The 20,621-nt window shown below is 48.4% G+C and overlaps 1 long non-coding RNA gene across 1 annotated transcript; it reads right to left on the bottom strand.

The window, feature by feature from the left end:
- Window positions 1–1,454: 1,454 nt before the first annotated feature.
- LOC121001766 lies at window positions 1,455–19,426 on the bottom strand. Its single transcript, XR_005779133.1, has 4 exons — window positions 19,303–19,426; window positions 9,521–9,528; window positions 7,025–7,028; window positions 1,455–1,465 (listed from the first exon to the last, which is right to left on the bottom strand). It is a non-coding gene; the product is annotated as an uncharacterized LOC121001766 (long non-coding RNA).
- Window positions 19,427–20,621: the final 1,195 nt, after the last annotated feature.

The following is a 20,621-nucleotide window of genomic DNA, read 5'->3' as shown; positions in this document are numbered from 1 at the left end:
TGAACCAAAGGTCTGCACTAAGCAATCATTACTGACTGACTTTAAAGTATATTGGATCCTAATACAAAAGAAAGCATGGGGGTGTCTTTACTCTGTAATCCCACCATTGTGTAATGAAATGCCCACAAATGGAAGGGTGGCTTTATCCTGTATTCCCTTCTCTGCACCATAGTCTGAAAAATAAGGCTTATAGCACGATCACTATGATGACTATGGGTAGCTAAATGGCTCTAAGGTGGAGGTGCCATAATTTAGGCAAAGGCACAGAATGGGGAGGTATGAGCTTCTTCAAACGCTTCTGGCAATATCACAGGAGGAGGGTATAATAATCCCATGGAACTCCTGGAAGACATACAGGATGGGGGTATAGTAGTCCCATTACCAATACTGGCACATATAACAAACAGGAAGGAGAAGTATATAACTCCCCTAGCCATTCCCGAAGCAGCGGGGTTACCCTTGTAGTTGCTGGACCTGTCTGGGACTTACCACTTGTCCTACCTGGGTACCTAGGATACATGACACCAGGAGTAGGCCATTAGTATTAAGCATCCGGAAAGGCAGTCCGTGTAAAGAGAAAAGAGCTGTAAAGCAAAGTGACACAAAATAAAGGTGCTACTGATCTGGCTAAGTGCAATAATAAGTGCAATTTCACAAAAAGTGCATAGATTCACATTGCGGCACCTGGCGAAGAATACACACAATGGGCATAAGTGCTTGAACGTTGCTTAACCTGTACACATTGAAGTAAAATTAGTGGAAAAACATTATGCAAATATCAGTGCAATCAATATCACTATTATACGCTCAAATATGACTTGAGTCCCTTTTCTTGAAATGCTTGATGTGGACCTGAAGAAAAGTCCATCAGTCTCCTGGAATCCTCTGGAAACAAACAAAAGTCACGTGTAACCCACGGGAAACAATAGAGTTAATTGTAATCCATACGTGATGATTTGTAATCCAATAGGAGGTATATTTGTAATCCAAGGAACGATAGAAAACAGTGGGTAAAAGAACATACGGTAAAATAGCAGCATGATGAGAACCATAGTTCCATGAGGCTTTCAAATAACCTGAGAAAGAGGATAAAACAATGCGCAAACTTTAGCGCAAACTGGGATGTAGACAGTTGCTGAAGTGGGGGGAGTCCTAACAAACCATGTCCATACTTGTGAAGAACAAACAAGGGCAACACACACAGAACAAATGGCCAATAGATCTTCACCCTTCAAGTGCAGTCCAGGTTGTGTGTCACCGCCAGCTCTCTGAGAAGGTCTGGCAGACGTTCTTCTGTACCTCTTGCATGATGTTCTTTTTTTTGGTTTCACTTTGTCATCTCCTTTCCTTCTCCCAGCTGTCACCTATTTACACTAATTGCCTTCCTTTATATTCCCTCCCATACTGCCTCACTTTGCGGTTTATACTTCTTCCTGGATGAGTTGTTCACTGCTGGATGCTGTTTCTCCTGATTCCTCAGATAAGTCTGTTTCCTTTATTTGTGTTTTCTTGCTGGCTTGATTGTAGGTGACCCTGACTCCATCCGTATTAAGTGCAGGGAGCCGGTGGTCGTGTCCCCTCACTATTATAGGGTTTTCAGATGTCACATAGTATGAGGTACGTGGACATGCAATCGTCTACCATAAAGACCTTTGCATGGGCATAGCAGTCAGGGAGAGCTCTAGGGGTTTTATAGGGCTCACCCATATGCTCCTTAGTTTGTGATTGTCATGGTCTTACCTGCTTGCTGCTCTCCTTCGTTTGACATGTGCTGGCGGCCATCTTGGGTTCTGGGTTTCTTGTAGCCTTCCACCCTGCGGCTCCTCCTTCCCCTGGGAGGAGCTGGATGCCTAGCTCATATATATAGGAGGTCTGTGGCTTCAGTTCCTTGCTTGGTCCTCCTGTGTTCACATGCTTCTAGACTGCTGCTGCTTCTGGTTCCTGATCCTGGCTTCGTCTGACTACCCTGCTGGTTCCTGATCCTGGCTTCGTCTGACTACCCTGCTGGTTCCTGATCCTGGCTTCGTCTGACTACCCTGCTGGTTCCTGATCCTGGCTTCGTCTGACTACCCTTCTGGTTCCTGACCTCTGGCTTCGCAAAGACTCTGCTCGGTTTCACCATCCGTTTGGACTTTTGCTTTACAGCTTTATTTTCAATAAAGCCTTCTTATTTTCACTTATCTCTTGTTGTACGTCTGGTTCATGGTTCCGTGACATTAGGACCAAGCCATGAATTCTGACGGTACAGGGCCATCCTCGCTACCCACGCTGGTTGCCAGACTTGATCAGCAGGATCACCTGTTGGGTCGGTTCGCTGTGGCGTTGCAAACCCTGCTTGAACGCACGGCTCATTTCGCTCCCGTTGCCGATGGGTCGGTTGTCGCTCCTGGGCTCGCTCCTACTGCCGCTCCGGTTGTTGCGCCAGAGTTTACCCCAACACCTGTTGTTGCGCCTGCGGTGTTTCGGGGTATGACCGGTTCTGCTCCTCTTCCACAGCGCTTTGGGGGAGAGCCAACTCAGTGCCGAGGTTTTCTTAACCAGGTGGGCATTTATTTTGAGTTGCTGCCACATGCCTTTCCTACTGAGAGATCAAAGGTGGGCTTCTTGATCTCGCTGCTCTCGGACAAGGCCTTGGCCTGGGCCAGCCCTTTATGGGAGAACAACAATCCGGTGGTTGCCGAGTTTTCCGGTTTTGTTGCTTCTCTTCGGAAGGTATTCGATGTGCCGGCTCGTGCTGCCTCTGCTGCGAAGCTCCTTATGTCCATCAGACAGGGTTCACGATCCGTAGCTGAATACGCCATTGAGTTTCGTACCCTGGCAGCAGAGGTGGGCTGGAATAATGAGGCTCTGGTCGCTGCTTTCTCTCATGGTCTCTCGGATGCCTTGAAGGATGAAGTTGCAGCTAAGGACCTACCAGTTGAGCTCGAGTCTCTTATTTCTTTCCTGATTTTGATTGACACCAGACTCAGGGAGAGACCTTCCTTTAAGGAGAACCTGCGGAGGTCTTCTAACAGATTGGTGCCTACGTTTGCTGTCCCACCCGTGCCTCCCTCTCCTCCCACGCCTCCTGGGGATGACTTGTCTGGGGGTGAACCCATGCAGCTGGGGTTTGCTCGCCTGTCCGAGGGGGAGAGGGTTCTCCGGAGACGCGAGGGCCGATGCATGTACTGTGGTCTCGGTGGGCATTTTCGGTTGGCATGTCCGAACCGTCCGGGAAAACGCTCGCACCTGAGATCCTGTCGGGGGCAGATCTTGGGTGGAGTCTCCTCGTCCCCGGTTTCCCGTGTTGACAAACCACTGATCACTGTTGTCCTCTCCTGGGTCGGGGGCTCGGTGACGACCCAGGCGTTGGTGGACTCTGGTGCTGGTGGTTTGTTCATTGATAGTGTGTTCGCTGCCGCCAATTCCATTCCTCTGCAGGCTCGAGGTTCCCCACTGGCTCTTGAGGCGATAGACGGCAGACCCCTTCTGCCGCCACACGTGACTCATGAGACCCTTCCAGTGGGGATAGCCATTGGTGCCGTTCACAGAGAGTCGGTCTGCCTCCAGGTTATTTCGTCTCCACACTACTCGGTGGTCTTGGGGTACCCCTGGCTCCAGAAGCATAATCCGACTTTCGATTGGAGATCGGTCGAGATCCTCTCGTGGTCACCGCAGTGTGGGGCTAGTTGCATCCATGGGTCTGTCAAGTTGCTGTGTACTTCCTCGGACTCTCTGTTGCCTCCTGAATACGAGGAGTACCGGGATGTATTCGATAAGGTGCGCGCGGTTGCCCTACCTCCGCACCGCCCATACGATTGTGCCATAGAGTTACAATCTGGTGCCGTTCCTCCTCGTGGCAAAGTCTATCCACTGTCGGTAGCGGAGAATGAGGCCATGGAGGAGTACGTGAGGGAGGCGCTTTCACGCGGACACATTCGCAAGTCTTCGTCCCCGGCAGGGGCTGGATTTTTCTTTGTGAAAAAGAAGGGCGGTGAGTTGAGGCCTTGCATCGATTACAGGGGTCTCAATCGCATCACGATCAAGAACGCTTACCCGATACCCTTGATTTCCGAGCTGTTCGATCGCCTTAAAGGGGCCACGGTCTTTACCAAACTCGACCTGAGGGCGGCATATAACCTGGTAAGGATCAAGGCGGGCGATGAGTGGAAGACCGCGTTTAACACCAGGACCGGTCATTACGAATCCTTGGTTATGCCCTTTGGGTTGTGCAATGCGCCCGCAGTCTTTCAGGAATTCATCAACGATGTTTTCCGTGACCTGTTGCAGCAGTGTGTGGTAGTCTATTTGGATGACATCTTGGTATATTCTGAATCCATGGAGGCCCACATTCTGGATGTCAGACGAGTGTTGCAACGGTTTACGAGAGAACAAGCTGTTCGGTAAGCTTGAGAAATGCGAATTTCACCGATCCCAGGTAACCTTCTTAGGTTACATCATTTCCGCTGAGGGGTTCTCCATGGATCCTGAGAAGGTTTCGGCTGTCTTACAGTGGCCCCAGCTCAGTGGTCTTCGTTCCCTGCAGCGCTTTTTGGGCTTCGCCAATTATTATCGGAAGTTCATCAGGGACTTTTCCATGCTGGCCAAGCCTCTCACGGATCTGACCAGGAAGGGCAGTAATTCCCAGGTCTGGCCGCTCGAGGCCATCCGAGCTTTTGAGGCCCTAAAGTCCGCCTTTGTGTCGGCTCCGATTCTGTCGCATCCCAACCCTGGGTTGCCCTTTGTCCTCGAGGTGGACGCGTCTGAGACGGGAGTAGGCGCCCTTCTGTCTCAGCGTAGAACACCAGAGGGTCCTCTGCTTCCTTGTGGGTTTTACTCCCGGAAACTGTCTTCCGCGGAGTGCAACTATCAGATTGGTGACAGGGAGTTATTGGCCATCGTGCAGGCCCTTAAAGAATGGAGGCACTTGCTCGAGGGTTCGGTGGTTCCGGTTCTCATCCTGACGGACCACAAGAATCTGACCTACCTTTCTGAGGCCAAGAGATTGACACCACGTCAGGCCAGATGGGCTCTGTTCTTGTCACGTTTTAATTACGTGGTCTCCTACCTACCCGGTTCCAAGAACATCAGGGCGGATGCCTTATCACGGCAGTACTCCGAGCTGTCCAGGGAGGAGTCGATTCCGACTTCGGTCATACCTCCGAATCAGATCCTGGCCGCCATTCGCACCAGCCTGACCTCTCCCCTGGGTGAGCAGATTTTGGCGGCTCAATCTGGTGCTCCCTCTGGGAGACCCAACGGCAGATGTTTTGTGCCTGAGGAGTTGCGCACTCGGTTGTTGCGAACCTACCATAACTCCAAGACCGCGGGGCATCCTGGAAAGAATCAGCTGTCCTGGGCTGTTTCACGTCTGTTCTGGTGGCCTTCCCTACGTTCCGACATCGCCGCATATGTAGCGGCATGCTCCGTTTGTGCCCAGAGTAAGTCCCCTCGGCACCTTCCGTTGGGCCTTCTGCAACCCATAGCCACCGGGGAGCGCCCATGGTCACACCTGGGGATGGATTTCATTGTGGACCTCCCTGCATCCCGAGGCCATACGGTCATTCTCATGATTGTGGATCGGTTTTCCAAAATGTGCCACTGTGTTCCTCTCAAGAAGTTACCCTCTGCACAAGAGTTGGCCACGATTTTTGCCAGGGAGGTCTTCCGGTTGCACGGTTTGCCTAAGGAGATTGTGTCGGATCGGGGGAGTCAGTTTGTGTCCAGGTTCTGGCGCGCCTTTTGCTCCCAGTTGGGGATTCATCTCTCCTTCTCCTCGGCCTACCACCCTCAGTCCAATGGGGCCGCAGAACGATCCAATCAGGCCTTGGAGCAATTCCTTCGTTGCTATGTCTCCGATCACCAAGACAATTGGGTTGACCTCCTGCCTTGGGCTGAGTTTGCCAGGAACACGGCGGTGAACTCTTCCTCTGGGACGTCTCCCTTCATGGCCAATTATGGGTTCCAACCTGCCGTGTTACCGGAGGTATTCTCTCCCCAGGATATTCCGGCTGTGGAGGATCACCTTTCCGTCCTACGTGCTTCTTGGGTACAGATCCAGAAGTCCCTTGAGGTCTCTGCGCAGCGCCAGAGACTCCAGGCTGATCGCAGACGAGCGCCTGCTCCTTCCTACCAGGTCGGAGACCGTGTATGGTTGTCCACCCGCAACCTCAACCTTCGAGTGCCCACTCCCAAGCTGGCGCCTCGCTTTGTTGGTCCCTTCCGAGTGCTTCGCAGGGTAAACCCGGTAGCCTATGCCCTTGCGCTTCCTCCTGGCATGCGGATCTCCAACGTGTTTCATGTCTCCCTGTTGAAGCCACTGGTGTGTAATCGTTTCACTTCCTCGGTTCCTCGGCCTCGTCCGGTCCAAGTGGGCAATCGTGAGGAATATGAGGTGAGCAATATCCTGGACTCACGCCTGGTCCGCGGTCGGTTGCAGTTTTTGGTCCATTGGCGTGGTTATGGTCCAGAGGAGCGTTCCTGGGTTCCCTCCGCAGATGTCCATGCTCCTGCCTTGCTCCGAGCCTTCCACGCACGCTTCCCTCAGAAACCGTTTTGTGCTCCGCGGAGGAGGGGCCCTTGAGGGGGAGGTACTGTCATGGTCTTACCTGCTTGCTGCTCTCCTTCGTTTGACATGTGCTGGCGGCCATCTTGGGTTCTGGGTTTCTTGTAGCCTTCCACCCTGCGGCTCCTCCTTCCCCTGGGAGGAGCTGGATGCCTAGCTCATATATATAGGAGGTCTGTGGCTTCAGTTCCTTGCTTGGTCCTCCTGTGTTCACATGCTTCTAGACTGCTGCTGCTTCTGGTTCCTGATCCTGGCTTCGTCTGACTACCCTGCTGGTTCCTGATCCTGGCTTCGTCTGACTACCCTGCTGGTTCCTGATCCTGGCTTCGTCTGACTACCCTGCTGGTTCCTGATCCTGGCTTCGTCTGACTACCCTTCTGGTTCCTGACCTCTGGCTTCGCAAAGACTCTGCTCGGTTTCACCATCCGTTTGGACTTTTGCTTTACAGCTTTATTTTCAATAAAGCCTTCTTATTTTCACTTATCTCTTGTTGTACGTCTGGTTCATGGTTCCGTGACAGTGATCAAGACAGTCGGATGTTTATTTATAAGTTCCAGCTTTCTGCAACACCATCCGTGACATTATAAACCGCCATAACCGTCTTAAGCATGGATCCGGTTTCAGCCTTGATTGACCACATGCAAGGTCTTTCCCTGGAGGTAGCAGATCTCCGTAAAACTGTGTCTCAGTTTCAGGTGACCGGTTCTGCTGGCGTTCATGGAGTTTGTTCCGAGCCTAAGATCTCGCTTCCGGATACGTTCTTCGGGGGTAGTGAGAATTTTGTTCGCTTTAGAGAGGCTTGCAAACTCCATTTTCGCCCTATTCCCCATGGAGCAGAGGGTGGGGATCATCATCTCGCTGCTCAGGGATAACGCTCAGTCTTGGGTCTTTTCGCTGCCGGTGGGGGCACGGCCCCTCCGATCAGTGGATTAATTTTTTGTAGCCGTGGGGCAGATATATGATGACCCGGATCATATTGCTCTGGCTGAATCTAAACTGCGTCTTTTATGCCAGGGTAAACAGTCCGCAGAGATATATTGTTCTGAATTTCGTAGATGGGCAGCTGATACTGGTTGGAATGATGCTGCACTCCGAAGTCGGAGGGATTGAAGGATGCATTTGCTTTTCATGAGAGACCAGCCTCGTTAAAATCTGCCATGTCTCTAGCTGTTCGTATTGACAGGCGTCTTAGAGAGAGAGAGGAGACTAGTCCTTCCTGTCATATTCAGTCCAAGGACAGTGGAGCTGTCTCATTCAGTGCGCAGGGGTCTCAGTCTCTCTCAATCCCCTCTGAGGAGGAGGCCATGCAGCTGGGTTTGCTTGCCTCTGATAGTAGAGGATTCAGCTCTCAGAGGAGGGTTTGTTTCTGTTGTGGGGGTATAAATCATTTGGCTAATGTTTTCCCCTCTAGGAGATTCATGGAGTTTTCTGAGGGTAATAAAAGAAAAACTAAAATAAAAAAAAACTCTAAAAACTTTCCATTTGCTACTATTGGCAAGGTTGATGCGAAAATTGAAGTTTTGCCGTTTACTTGTAGTTCCCGTTTTCTCCTACCTGCCAGGGTGGCGCTAGATAGCAAGAACATTGTTTGTGAGATTTTTGTAGATAGTGGAGCAGCTGTCAATCTCAGTGATAATCTTTTTGCAATAACGCATGGTTTCCAGGTATGCACTTTGGAAAAGGATATACCTGTTTTTGCTATCGATTCCGCTCCACTTTCTCAAAGATCGTTAAAGGGCATAGTTCACAATATCCGTTTGACTGTGGGTGACGCTCATGTTGAGGATATGTCATGTTTCGTCTTAAGCGGATTACCTACTCCTCTAGTGTTGGGGCTACCCTGGCTCACTAAACATAACCCCACCATTGATTGGCAAGCAAGGCAAATAAATGGTTGGAGTGAGTTTTGCAGAGAAGTGTCTCACGACGTCTATTTCAGAGGTTTCTACCAAGACTGTGCCATCTTTTCTCTCTGAATTTTCGGATGTGTTTCCCGAGAGTGGTGTCCAGGAGTTGCCCCCTCGCCGGGAGTACGACTGCCCTATTAATCTCATCCCAGGCACCAAGCTGCCAAAATCACGTTTATACAATCTCTCCCATCCTGAAAGAGTCGCTATGCGAACTTATATCTCTGAGAGCCTGAGAAATGGACACATACGACCCTTGAAGTCACCTGTTGCAGCTGGGTTTTTTTTGTTAAGAAAAAAGATGGTTCTTTAAGACCTTGTCTGGATTTCAGGGAGCTGAACCATATCACGATTCGTGACCCATATCCGCTTCCTCTGATCCCGGACCTGTTTAACCAGATTGTTGGGGCTAAGGTTTTTTCTAAGTTGGATTTAAGAGGAGCATACAACCTAGTCAGGGTCAGGGAAAGGGGACGAATGGAAGAAGGCCTTCAATACCCCTGAGGGTCATTTCGAGAATTTGGTTATGCCCTTTGGTTTGATGAATGCTCCGGCCATCTTCCAACATTTTGTGAACAGCATTTTTTATAATTTAAAGGGGAAATTTGTACTGGTGTATCTAGATGACATTTTTATTTTTTCTCCTGATTTCAAGACTCATCGAGACCCGCCCTGCTCCTCTTGATTGATGGCACGATCCACCGCATCGTTGACGAAATCCCGCGCCTGCGCCGTTCACTTCTGTCTTCGGCGCAGGCGCAGTGAGTGAATGATGCGCTCCTGGTGCCTGATTTCTCACTGCGCCTGCGCCGGCTACGTCACAGTGAGGAAGCCGGGATCAGGAGAGCGGCCTTCACTCACTGCGCCTGCGCCGAAGACAGAAGTGAACGGTGCAGGCGCGGGATTTCGTGCCATCAATCAAGAGGAGCTGGGCCGGCAGAACAGGGGACCTGGGCGGGATAAAGGGTGAGTAGACGGGTGTGGCGAAACCAACCTAGCCACTGGGTTTTGAAGAGGCCTGTTTATCAGCCTCTTGCCTCAGGATTATGGCCCATACTAACTTTTAAACCCCTGAACCTATTCAAGTGAATTTTGGATAGGTTTGTCCCCAAGTTATACTGTTTAAATTGATGTAAGTTATATGTATGCAAATACAGGAAGGACTAGTCTCCTCTCTCTCTCTAAGACGCCTGTCAATACGAACAGCTAGAGACATGGCAGATTTTAACGAGGCTGGTCTCTCATGAAAAGCAGAGTAGTGGATGCATGGAATAGCCTTCCTGCAGAAGTGGTAGCTGCAAATACAGTGAAGGGGTTTAAGCATGCATGGGATAGGCATAAGGCCATCCTTCATATAAGATAGGGCCGGGGGCTATCCATAGTATTCAGTATATTGGGCAGACTAGATGGGCCAAATGGTTCTTATCTGCCGACACATTCTATGTTTCTATGTTTCTATGTAAACTCACAAAGTTGTAACAATTTATAGTAAGTGTAACTTGTCAGCTTGGGAGGAATATGCTGGGTGTGGTTCTATTGTGCCATTGTCCCATTGTGTGTTTAAATGGTGATGTCTGTCCTGTTATATCCACATGTGTATTGGTGATTTCTCTTTGTCTTGAGAGATAATTGGATTACGCCTCGGGTGTCTCCAGGGCAGAGAGGAGGAAACCATGATGCATTGTGGGGATGTATTGTCTCTGTGTATCCTACAGTGCTGCATATCTGTCCTATGTCACAGTCTTCATTCTGGTCCCCTAGGGGCGTGTACACCAGATGGGCTTGGTTGTTTTATACCTCCCTGTGGGCGGACCTGTATTTGCAAACAACTGTAATAAAAACGAGGCTGGGTGTGCCAGCACCTCAGACCACTGCTTGACCCTCAACACGGAGCCTTGTCTCGTTATTGGGGGGATCCGCTGTATGCTGTTAGAGACTGATTGCCAGGAGTGTAAGCTGATTCCTGTTCGTCTGCTAGCAGCTATTCGTGAGGTTCCAGTTTGGAGTGCTATTTTGTATCCAGTTCGGGAGTTTGGTGTTCTGCAGTAGCTGGGCCTGTCTCTCAGAAAGGGGCACATCGCCTAAATGGATTTTAACCCCTTGTCTGCTGAAACGGTCCGTTACAACGGGGCCTCTAGGTGCTGATTTTACGCCCACATAGCACCTAGAGGCTCATTAGCATATAATAAAAGTGCTTTTTTTTACAAAAACGGCTGCAGGGACTAATGTTAGAAACATACTGTTATGTAGTGCTGACATTAGCGCATCGCTAATGTCAGTCAGCTACATAACAGTATTTCTGGTGGTAGAAACCCTTTAAAACCTTTTCTAGTATCAAAGAGTTTTTCTTCCGCTCCCATTTTAGTACAACCTGATGTCTCTCTACCTTTTATTGTTGAGGTGGACGCTTCTGAGGTGGGTGTAGGTGCGGTCTTATCTCAGGGTCCCTCTCCTACCAAATGGCGACCGTGTGCCTTTTTCTCAAGGAAACTCTCCTCTGCAGAGAGAAATTACGATGTGGGAGATAGGGAGTTGTTGGCCATCAAATTAGCTTTTGAGGAATGGCGCCATTGGTTAGAGGGAGCCAGACACCCTATTACCGTGTTTACAGACCATAAGAATCTGGCCTACTTGGAATGGGCCAAGCGTCTGAACCCGAGACAGGCCAGATGGTCTTTGTTCTTTTCTAGGTTTAATTTTGTTGTTACTTTCCGCCCTGGGGTTAAAAATGTGAAGGCGGATACCCTGTCACGTTGTTTTCCGGGAGGGGGGAACTTTGAAGACCCGGGTCCCATTTTGGCTGAAGGGGTGGTCGTCTTTGCTCTTTATCCTGATTTGGAGGCAGAGGTTCAGGCAGCCCAGGCAGAGGCTCCTGATCTTTGTCCTCCTGGGAGGTTGTTTGTGCCTCTCGCTTTACGATACAAGGTTTTTAAGGAGCACCACGATATTGTCCTTGCTGGGCACCCGGGGAGTAGAGCCACAGTGGATCTCATTGCTTGGAGATTCTGGTGGCGGCTCTTCGTAAGACGGTTGAGGGTTTTGTGGCAGCCTGCGAGACCTACGCTCGTGCCAAGGTCCCTCATTCACGGCCATCGGGTTCTCTCCTCCCGTTACCCATTCCTTCCTGTCCTTGGACGCATCTGTCCATGGACTTCATTACGGACCTGCCTCGTTCCTCGGGGAAGACTGTGATTCTGGTAGTAGTGGACCATTTTAGCAAAATGGTGCATTTCATTCCCTTTCCTAGGTTACCCAATGCTAAGACGCTGGCGCAAGCATTTGTTGATCACATTGTTAAATTGCATGGCATTCCTTCAGACATCGTTTCTGACAGGGGCACACAATTTGTTTCCAGATTCTGAAAGGCCTTCTGTTCTCGCTTGGGGGTTCAGTTGTCGTTCTCTTCTGCTTTTCACCCGCAGTCGAATGGTCAGACCGAACGCGTCAATCAGAATCTGGAGACATATCTGCGCTGTTTTGTGGCAGAGAATCAGGAGGATTGGTGTTCTTTTTTGTCCCTTGCTGAGTTTGCGTTAAATAACCGTCGCCAGGAGTCCTCTGATAAGTCACAATTTTTTGGTGCATATGGGTTTCATCCGCAGTTTTGGACATTCTCTGGAGAGGGGTCTTCTGGTTTACCTGATGAGGAGAGATTTTCCTCGTCTATGTCATTTATTTGGCAAAAGATTCAGGGTAATCTGAAGAGGATGAGTGAGAGATATAAGCGTGTGGCGGATAAGAGACGTGTGCCTGGTCCGGACCTGAATGTGGGTGATCTGGTGTGGTTGTCTACAAAGAATATCAAACTGAAGGTTCCCTCCTGGAAGTTGGGTCCTAAGTTTATTGGGCCTTACAAGATCTTGTCCCTCATCAATCCCATTGCCTTCCATCTTGATCTTCCTCAGACTTGGAAGATCCATAATGTTTTTCACAGGTCCCTATTAAAACCTTATGTCCAATCCACTGTACCCTCCTCTTTGCCTCCTCCTCCGATGGTTATTGATGGTAATCTTGAATTTCAGGTCTCTAGGATTGTGGATTCTCGCATTATCCGCGGTTCTCTCCAGTACCTCGTTCATTGGGAGGGTTATGATCCTGAGGAGAGGATGTGGGTCCCAGTGGCGGACATTAAGGCCACTCGTCTCATCAGGGCTTTCCATAGGTCTCATCCTGAGAAGGTGGGCTCTGAGTGTCCGGAGTCCACACGTAGAGGCAGGGGTACTGTCACTGCCAGCTCTCTGAGAAGGTCTGGCAGACGTTCTTCTGTACCTCTTGCATGATGTTCTTTGTTTTGGTTTCACTTTGTCATCTCCTTTCCTTCTCCCAGCTGTCACCTATTTACACTAATTGCCTCCTTTTATATTCCCTCCCATACTGCCTCACTTTGCGGTTTAAACTTCTTCCGGGATGAGTTGTTCACTGCTGGATACTGTTTCTCCTGATTCCTCAGATAAGTCTGTTTCCTTTATTTGTGTTTTCTTGCTGGCTTGATTGTAGGTGACCCTGACTTCGTCCGTATTAAGTGCAGGGAGCCGGTGGTCGTGTCCCCTCACTATTATAGGGTTTTCAGGTGTCACATAGTATAAGGTACGTGGACATGCAATCGTCTACGATAAAGACCTTTGCATGGGCATAGCAGTCAGGGAGAGCTCTAGGGGTTTTATAGGGCTCACCCATATGCTCCTTAGTTTGGGATCAAGCCAGTCGGATGTTTATTTATAAGTTCCAGCTTTCTGCAACACCATCCATGACATTGTGGCTCCCATAAGTTTTTGTATTGCAAAGAAGGAGGCATTTAGAGAAGGACTTGCAGGTCCTCCTAACTGCTGGAGCTACTTAAGCTCATTAGAGGGCACTCCTGCCTTTGATAACTCAGCTTTGTGTCTGTAGTTGTGCGCCCCTGCCCTCTAGTGTTTTTTTTTTTCGTTTTGTACTGGCTGAGTAGTAAGCCTGGTGAATGCTACTGTAAGCTGCTACAAGCCGGTATCCCTTGCCGGTGCAGAGGTAGGTAAAACCACTGGCTGAAGAGGTTCTGGTAGGCAATTAAGGGTTGCCTGTGGGACCTTCCAGGGTAGGACGTATACCTGTACTCTGGGACTGAAAGTCAGTACTAAGTTATTTATTTGCCCCACCTGTAGAGTTGGGGCCTCAGGGAGTTCAGGGATCACTAAGGGGACCTCCCTGGGTCTGGTGACCTGGTACGGGACCACCGGGCGCAGTGTAGGGGCAGCTGCGGGCTGGACAGGGGCCTCAGGGAATGGGTTGGTTACTATCTGAGGTTGTGGCCGGGTGGCCGGTTCCGGTGCCTCCTGCTGGCGATCGGCAGTGGCCTCTGGAATTTCTGTCAACTCTGCGGGGGTCGCGGATTGTGGCTGTGTTGAGACGTCGGTCGCGGGGGTAGATGACGTAATCTGGAACGTAGGCACCTCCGGGATCTGGACTGCTCGGCTGATGTCTGCTTCCGCGGGAGCAGGCTCAAGAACAGCGGCCATCTTTGAGTAAGGGGTTGCAGCCGTCTCGCCTTCCGAAGAGGAATCCGCAGCCTCTGGTATCACGGAAAACACTGACGGGCCTTTCTTGCTCACAAGTTGGGAGATCCGGATCTCCGGTGGGAATTTTTCGTACACCGGTTCGCCTTTGATTGTCATCTCGTCCCACTTTGGCTTGGGGAGCCCAATCGTCCTTTACTCCTTGGTGATGTTGGGTGCAGGAAGTGAAGGTGGAGCCTGAGAGGAGGGGTTTTCATTCCCTTGGCTCACATTGTAAAGTTCTTGGTGGGCAGGATTTAGGTTTCCCGCTTCTAGAAGGGCATAGTCAGCATTTTCGCGCTCCTGAGAGGGCGTTCCTGTGTTTTCCCACTTCTGAGGGTCATGAAGAAGCTGCGCCATTATAGAAATATGGCGAACTAACCCTTGGAGTACTGGCTTGCACTGTTTAGTGCTTTCTGGCACCGTAATAAAAGCAATAAAGTCAATTTTCGGGGTTTTAACACAGTTCCTAGGCCTTGTAGTAGTATTAGACACACAGTTCGATCCTGTTCGTGCCGCCACTTAATGCAGTGACCAGGAACGGGTTCGCTGATGACACTTTAATGCAGTGGCAGGGTCAGATGGATAATATATCCTGAATTTGTTTGTGACGCCAATTGCAGCATGCGCAGGGTACTATCCCAGGGCCCTTCCAAGGTGTTATAATGCACTTCCCAGGTTAGGAATGCCAGAGTAGGATAATGGCCTATAATGTCTCTGTAGGATAGTGATAATTGTGTCACGGTCTCTCCTACTTGGGTACGGCTCCTGGCTCCTGGCTCACTTGCAATAAATTTGTGTGTAGTGATAGTAGGAGTAATAGAGGAATTTTGCTGAAGAAATGATGTCCAGACCTTTAGATGAAGTTCAAGCGTTTCTTTACTTGAGTTAACTTTCATCCAAGCAGTATACAGCTTTGGTCTCTTGGTCCCAGCAGGTTTTGGCAATCATTGGCAGGAATGAGTACATCTGCTTTAAATGTGGAGCTTGCAGGATAAAACCTCTGCTTGGTAGCTCTGGAACAGTGGCAGCGTTAGCTTTTGCTGTATGGGGACAGACTAGCTGAGGAGGAATTGGCTTCTCCTAGGCACTGGACTGATCTCACAGAGGGATTCTCATGGGATGCTTTCTTCCTGGAACTCTGGAGTTGGCCTGTTGTTTCTGCTTTCTTCATTCAGCTGAGCTGAAGGTGTTTAAGGTGGGTATATGGCCAAGTCTCAGCCGAGACTAGGTCCTTGCTGTCTTCCCTATGCAGGGGGTTTTCCTGGACACTCTCACACAGCCTTCCCCTAGCAAGGGGGAGGCTACACTGACTCTAACTTCCTTCTCCACCATGCTGCAGGATATGGGACTAGCCCACCTCTCCACACAGGTAAAGCCAAACTGGAATAATCCATTCCAGCTTAGATTCACTAAACACTAAACTATACTTGCCAATGTGTTGCTGCCACCTACTGGTAACCAGGCAAATTACATGAACAATTGCTTTAATATGCACATTTGTGGAGGACATAATACAAATTACATCAGATGAAAGTATAAAGGCTCTTACGAGATAGTAGCGGGGTAGAGGCATGTAGTAACACATCTCTGGGGTGTTACAGATACGCTGTAACCCCAGGCATTGGCTCCGATGCAGAAAAAGGATAGTTGATGAAGGGGATGATGAAATAAATTGAGTCCAGACCTTTTGATGAAGTTGATAGCAGCTTTACTTTGGTAAATGTTCATCCAAACGATTTATAGGCTCTATCTTGGTTTCCAGCAGGCTTTGGCATTAACTGAACTGTGGCAGGCAAACTCCTCTCTGCTATGTCTATTGGTCTTTGGCTCTGCTGTGCTAACAGGATTAAACAGGAATCTTTTCCTTTCCTTTTTGCTGTACTTAGCTTGGTAAAAAAAACTCACTGAAAAAAGTGGCCTAAACGGGTGAAAATGCTCCAAACCCATACACTGTAGCGTGTCTATAACCGGGGGAGCAATTCCTCTGCATGCGCTCCGCAGACGACGGCAATCCGCAGCAAATAATGCGTACAATGGAGGATGCTGGTGCGGACCGCATGCACCACAAGAACATCCTACACAAAATGATACATTCTGCAGATGAAAAAATATACATACACAATTCACTGCAAAAAATGCACCAAAATGATACGCAACTGACAATACTAGCTAATTCCTCAGGCCCATGTTAAAAGCTGAGAACTTTGCCAATATCTTCCAGTCAGGAACATATCGGAGCCCCTCATGCACCACGTCACAGTGTCTCAGCAAGCATGGGGTCCTACCACTAAACTGAACAGTGCAATTAAATCACAGCTCTCACATGCCTCCATAGTGGTATCATAAATGCATTCTGAGGTAAAATAAAGCTGCGAGCCGCACCCACAACAGACCATGTGACACAGAAGCTACCAGGTGCAAAAGAATGTTACCACCAAAATAAAGTGGCACATTCCATACACATAAGGACAAAAACTCACTGAAAAAAGTGGCCTAAACGGGTGAAAATGCTCCAAACCCATATACTGTAGCGTGTCTATAACCGGGGGAGCAATTCCTCTGCATGAATTTGTGATACCACTATGGAGAGTCTGGCTGTGAGTTGGTTTCTAGCACTATTCAGACCCTGTTCACACACCACGGGCAGTTTAGTGGTAGGACCCCATGCGTGCTGAGACACCGTGATGTGGTGCATGAGGGGCTCCGATATGTTCCTGACTGGAAGATATTGGCAAAGTTCTCAGCTTTTAACATGGGCCTGAGGAATTAGCTAGTATTGTCAGTTGCGTATCATTTTGGTGCATTTTTTGCAGTGAATTGTGTACTTAGCTTGGTAGACTGGTCTGTCCAGGGAACTTTACTCCTGGCTTCTGAGGCTTAAGGCTTCTGCCTCTGGATCCAGCAGAGCTGAAGGTGCTCCAGCTGGTCCAAACAGGGCTCATCCAGCATGGACAGGCTCCTGCTTCCTTCCCCTAGGATGGGAGTAAGCTCAACTCACTGCTCACTAACTAGTCTAAACTCCTCCCCAGAGGGGGAGAATAGAATGGAAAGAAGGCTTGATTCTATGTAAGATAACTCTGCCATCTCCCCTTATTAATGCCGCCATCTGCTGGTGAACCAGGCACATTACACTTGAACAGTCACATAGCATTATTACAGATACACATTTTGCAGGCCCTGGAAATGAATATATAGGGTGACATTAGGTTAACCATAGGAGATAGTAGAGGGGTACAGAAGGTGGTAATGCACCTCTGAGGCGTTACACCAGCAGCAGTCGGTACACAGGAAAAAACAGGTTATAGTTATAGCTAGTGATGATCGAGCGTGCTCGGCCGAACACCTGTTCAGCCCGAGCATCTCGATGCTCGGCACATGGCGGTATTCGGCTGAATACCGCATGTGCTCGAGCGTAATGCTAGAGTCTCCGCCCCGCACGTTTCTTGGCTGCTACAGAGCCCATAAACGTGCAGGTAAGTACTGCCCTCACTGTAATGCCATAGCAATGTTAGCTGATGGGATTCCAGTGATTTGCTGGCCAGAACGCGTCATCGGGTGCTTTATAGCACCCGATGACGCATGTTCGGCTCATTCTTAGTCAGGGAGAGCTGTGGTGAGGAAGGGACAGACAGTGGAAGGAGTGATTAAAGAATATTATTACCACCAAAACTTTTCAGAGACCCAAAAGTCCTTTTAAGGACTATTGTGTGTGGCAGCAGCAATCTATATTTTTAGCACAACCTGCGCTATATAGCTAAAACTTTACAGGCCCAAAAGTCCTTCTAAGGACTATTGTGTGTGGCAGCAATATTTATTTTTTACAATAGTAAATAATATTTTATTTTTTACAATTGTTTGGCCGCTGCAGACAGCGACATTAGCTGTGCCACATCTCCAGTGTAAAGTGTGCGCATCCAAAAAATATCAGTGACATACAGTGTATTTTTTTAATATACGGTGTCCGCTGCAGACAGTGACATTAGCTGCGCCAACTCTCCAGTGTAAAGTGTGCGCATCAAAAAAATATCTCACATCCAGTGTACCTTTTCCGTAGACGGTGTCCGCTGCGGACAGTGACATTAGCTGTGCCACATGTTCTGTGTAAAATGTGCGCATCCCAAAAATATCTGTGACACACAGTGTCCTTTTTCCGTAGACGGTGTCCGCTGCAGACAGTGACATTAGCTGCACCACATCTCCTGTGTAAAGTGTGCGCATCCAAAAAATATCTGACATCCAGTGTACTTTTTCTATAGACTGTGTCCGCTGCGGACAGTGACATTAGCTGTGCCATATATCCTGTGTAAAGTGTGCGCATCCAAAAAATATCTGACATACAGTGTACTTTTTCCGTAGACGGTGTCTGCTGTGGACAGTGACATTACAAGTGCCACATCTGCAGTGTAATGTGTGCGCTTCTAAAATTTATCTGTGACATACAGTGTACTTTTTCCGTAGACGGTGTCTGCTGCGGACAGTGACATTACCAGCACCACATCTGCAGTGTAACCTGTGCGCTTCAAAAATTTATCTGTGACATACAGTAACATTACCGGTGGTACCTCTCCTGTATAACGTTTCCTCATCCCAAATATCTGTGACATTCTCTGTAATTTTTCATCAGCCGCTGGTGACAGCATTGACAGCATTGACATTATCTGCGGGATATCTCCTGTGTGACTTTTCCACATCCCAAATACCTTTTTTAATTTGTTTGCGCATACACTTCCAAATCCTACATTACTGTACATGTGACAGACTTTCAATCATATATAACATTTAATATGAAGAAGGTGAGCAGTAAGGGACGGGCAGTGGCCATGATGCTGATGGTGCATGCAGAGGCCGTGGCCCTGGGCGCAGTGAAACTGTGCCTTCTGCCAGAGCACAAGAAAAACAATCATACACGATACCTAGCTGCATGTCCCAGTTTGCAGGGCGGCGCAGGACACCACTCTTGAAGTCAGACCAGTGCGACCAGGTGGTCGGTTGGATTGCAGCAGATAATGCTTCCAGTTGGTTAAGCACCACCCTGTTTTCTACCAAGTCCAGTCTCAGTAGCCAAGAGTCTGCTCAACCCAATCCTCACCCTGATCCTCCACCATGGAGAGTCTGGGAAAACAAGTGATCCCACACTCGGATATTCCGAGGAGCTCTTTTCAGCGCCATTCCTTGATTTGGCCCTCTCGCCAAGCACGCTTGAAGAGGGACAGATTTTGTGCCCTGATTCCCAAACTCTTGAGCATCCACAATCACAAGAAGATGATGCTGGGGAATGACAATTACTGTTTAATGAGGTGGATTATGATGAGACACAAACAACCAACACTTGTTTCCCTTAAACTTGCTATATCAGGGATCCAGTATCACCATTAGCGCAACCAATCATAGATACATAGATCAAATTAAATCACAAATTATAACTCCATCAACAATTGCTTTTAAATAATCGTCAATTTTATTAGTACTCACAGAGTTATAACCATTTCTGGCCTCACAGACATTAAGAACATTTAAAATAATCAGTCAGACTTCGGGTGTATGGCAGTTACAATTCATATAGATAAAGTGCAAGTGCAGAAATATACAGTTGCAAGAAAAAGTATGTGAACCTTTTGGAGTGATATGGATTTCTGCACAAATTGGTCATAAAATGTGATCTGATCTTCATCTAAGTCACAACAATAGACAATCACAGTCTGCTTAAACTAATAACACACAAAGAATTAAATGTTACCATGTTTTTATTGAACACAGCATGTAAACATTTACAGTGCAGGTGGAAAAAGTATGTGAACCCCTAGACTAGTGACATCTCCAAGAGCTAATTGGAGTGAGGTGTCAGCCAACTGGAGTCCAATCAATTAGATGAGATTGGAGGTGTTGGTTACAGCTGCCCTGTCTATAAAAAACACACACCAGTTCAGGGTTTGCTTTTCACAAGAAGCATTGCCTGATGTGAATGATGCCTCGCACAAAAGAGCTCTCAGAAGACCTACGATTAAGAATTGTTGACTTGCATAAAGCTGGAAAGGGTTATAAAAGTATCTCCAAAAGCCTTGCTGTTCATCGTGGACTACGGTAAGACAAATTGTCTATAAATGGAGAAAGTTCAGCACTGCTGCTACTCTCCCTAGGAGTGGCCATCCTGTAAAGATGACTGCAAGAGCACAGCGCAGACTGCTCAATGAGGTGAAGAAGAATCCTAGAGTGTCAGCTAAAGACTTACAAAAGTCTCTGGCATATGCTAACATCCCTATTAGCGAATCTACTATACGTAAAACACTAAACAAGAATGGATTTCATGGGAGGATATCACAGAGGAAGCCACTGCTGTCCAAAAAAAACATTGCTGCACGTTTACAGTTTGCACAAGAGCACCTGGATGTTCCACAGCAGTACTGGCAAAATATTCTGTGGACAGATGAAACCAAAGTTGAGTTGTTTGGAAGAAACACACAACACTATGTGTGGAGAAAAAGAGGCACAGCATACCAACATCAAAACCTCATCCCAACTGTGAAGTATGGTGGTGGGGGCATCATGGTTTGGGGCTGCTTTGCTGTGTCAGGGCCTGGACGGATTGCTATCATCGAATTAAAAATGAATTCCCAAGTTTATCAAGACATTTTGCAGGAG

Source organism: Bufo bufo, chromosome 5 (assembly GCF_905171765.1).
Source record: "Bufo bufo chromosome 5, aBufBuf1.1, whole genome shotgun sequence".
In the NCBI taxonomy this organism is placed as follows: domain Eukaryota; kingdom Metazoa; phylum Chordata; class Amphibia; order Anura; family Bufonidae; genus Bufo; species Bufo bufo.
The sequence above is the reverse complement of the archived record's forward strand: the minus strand, read 5'-3'. Positions and strand labels throughout refer to the sequence as shown.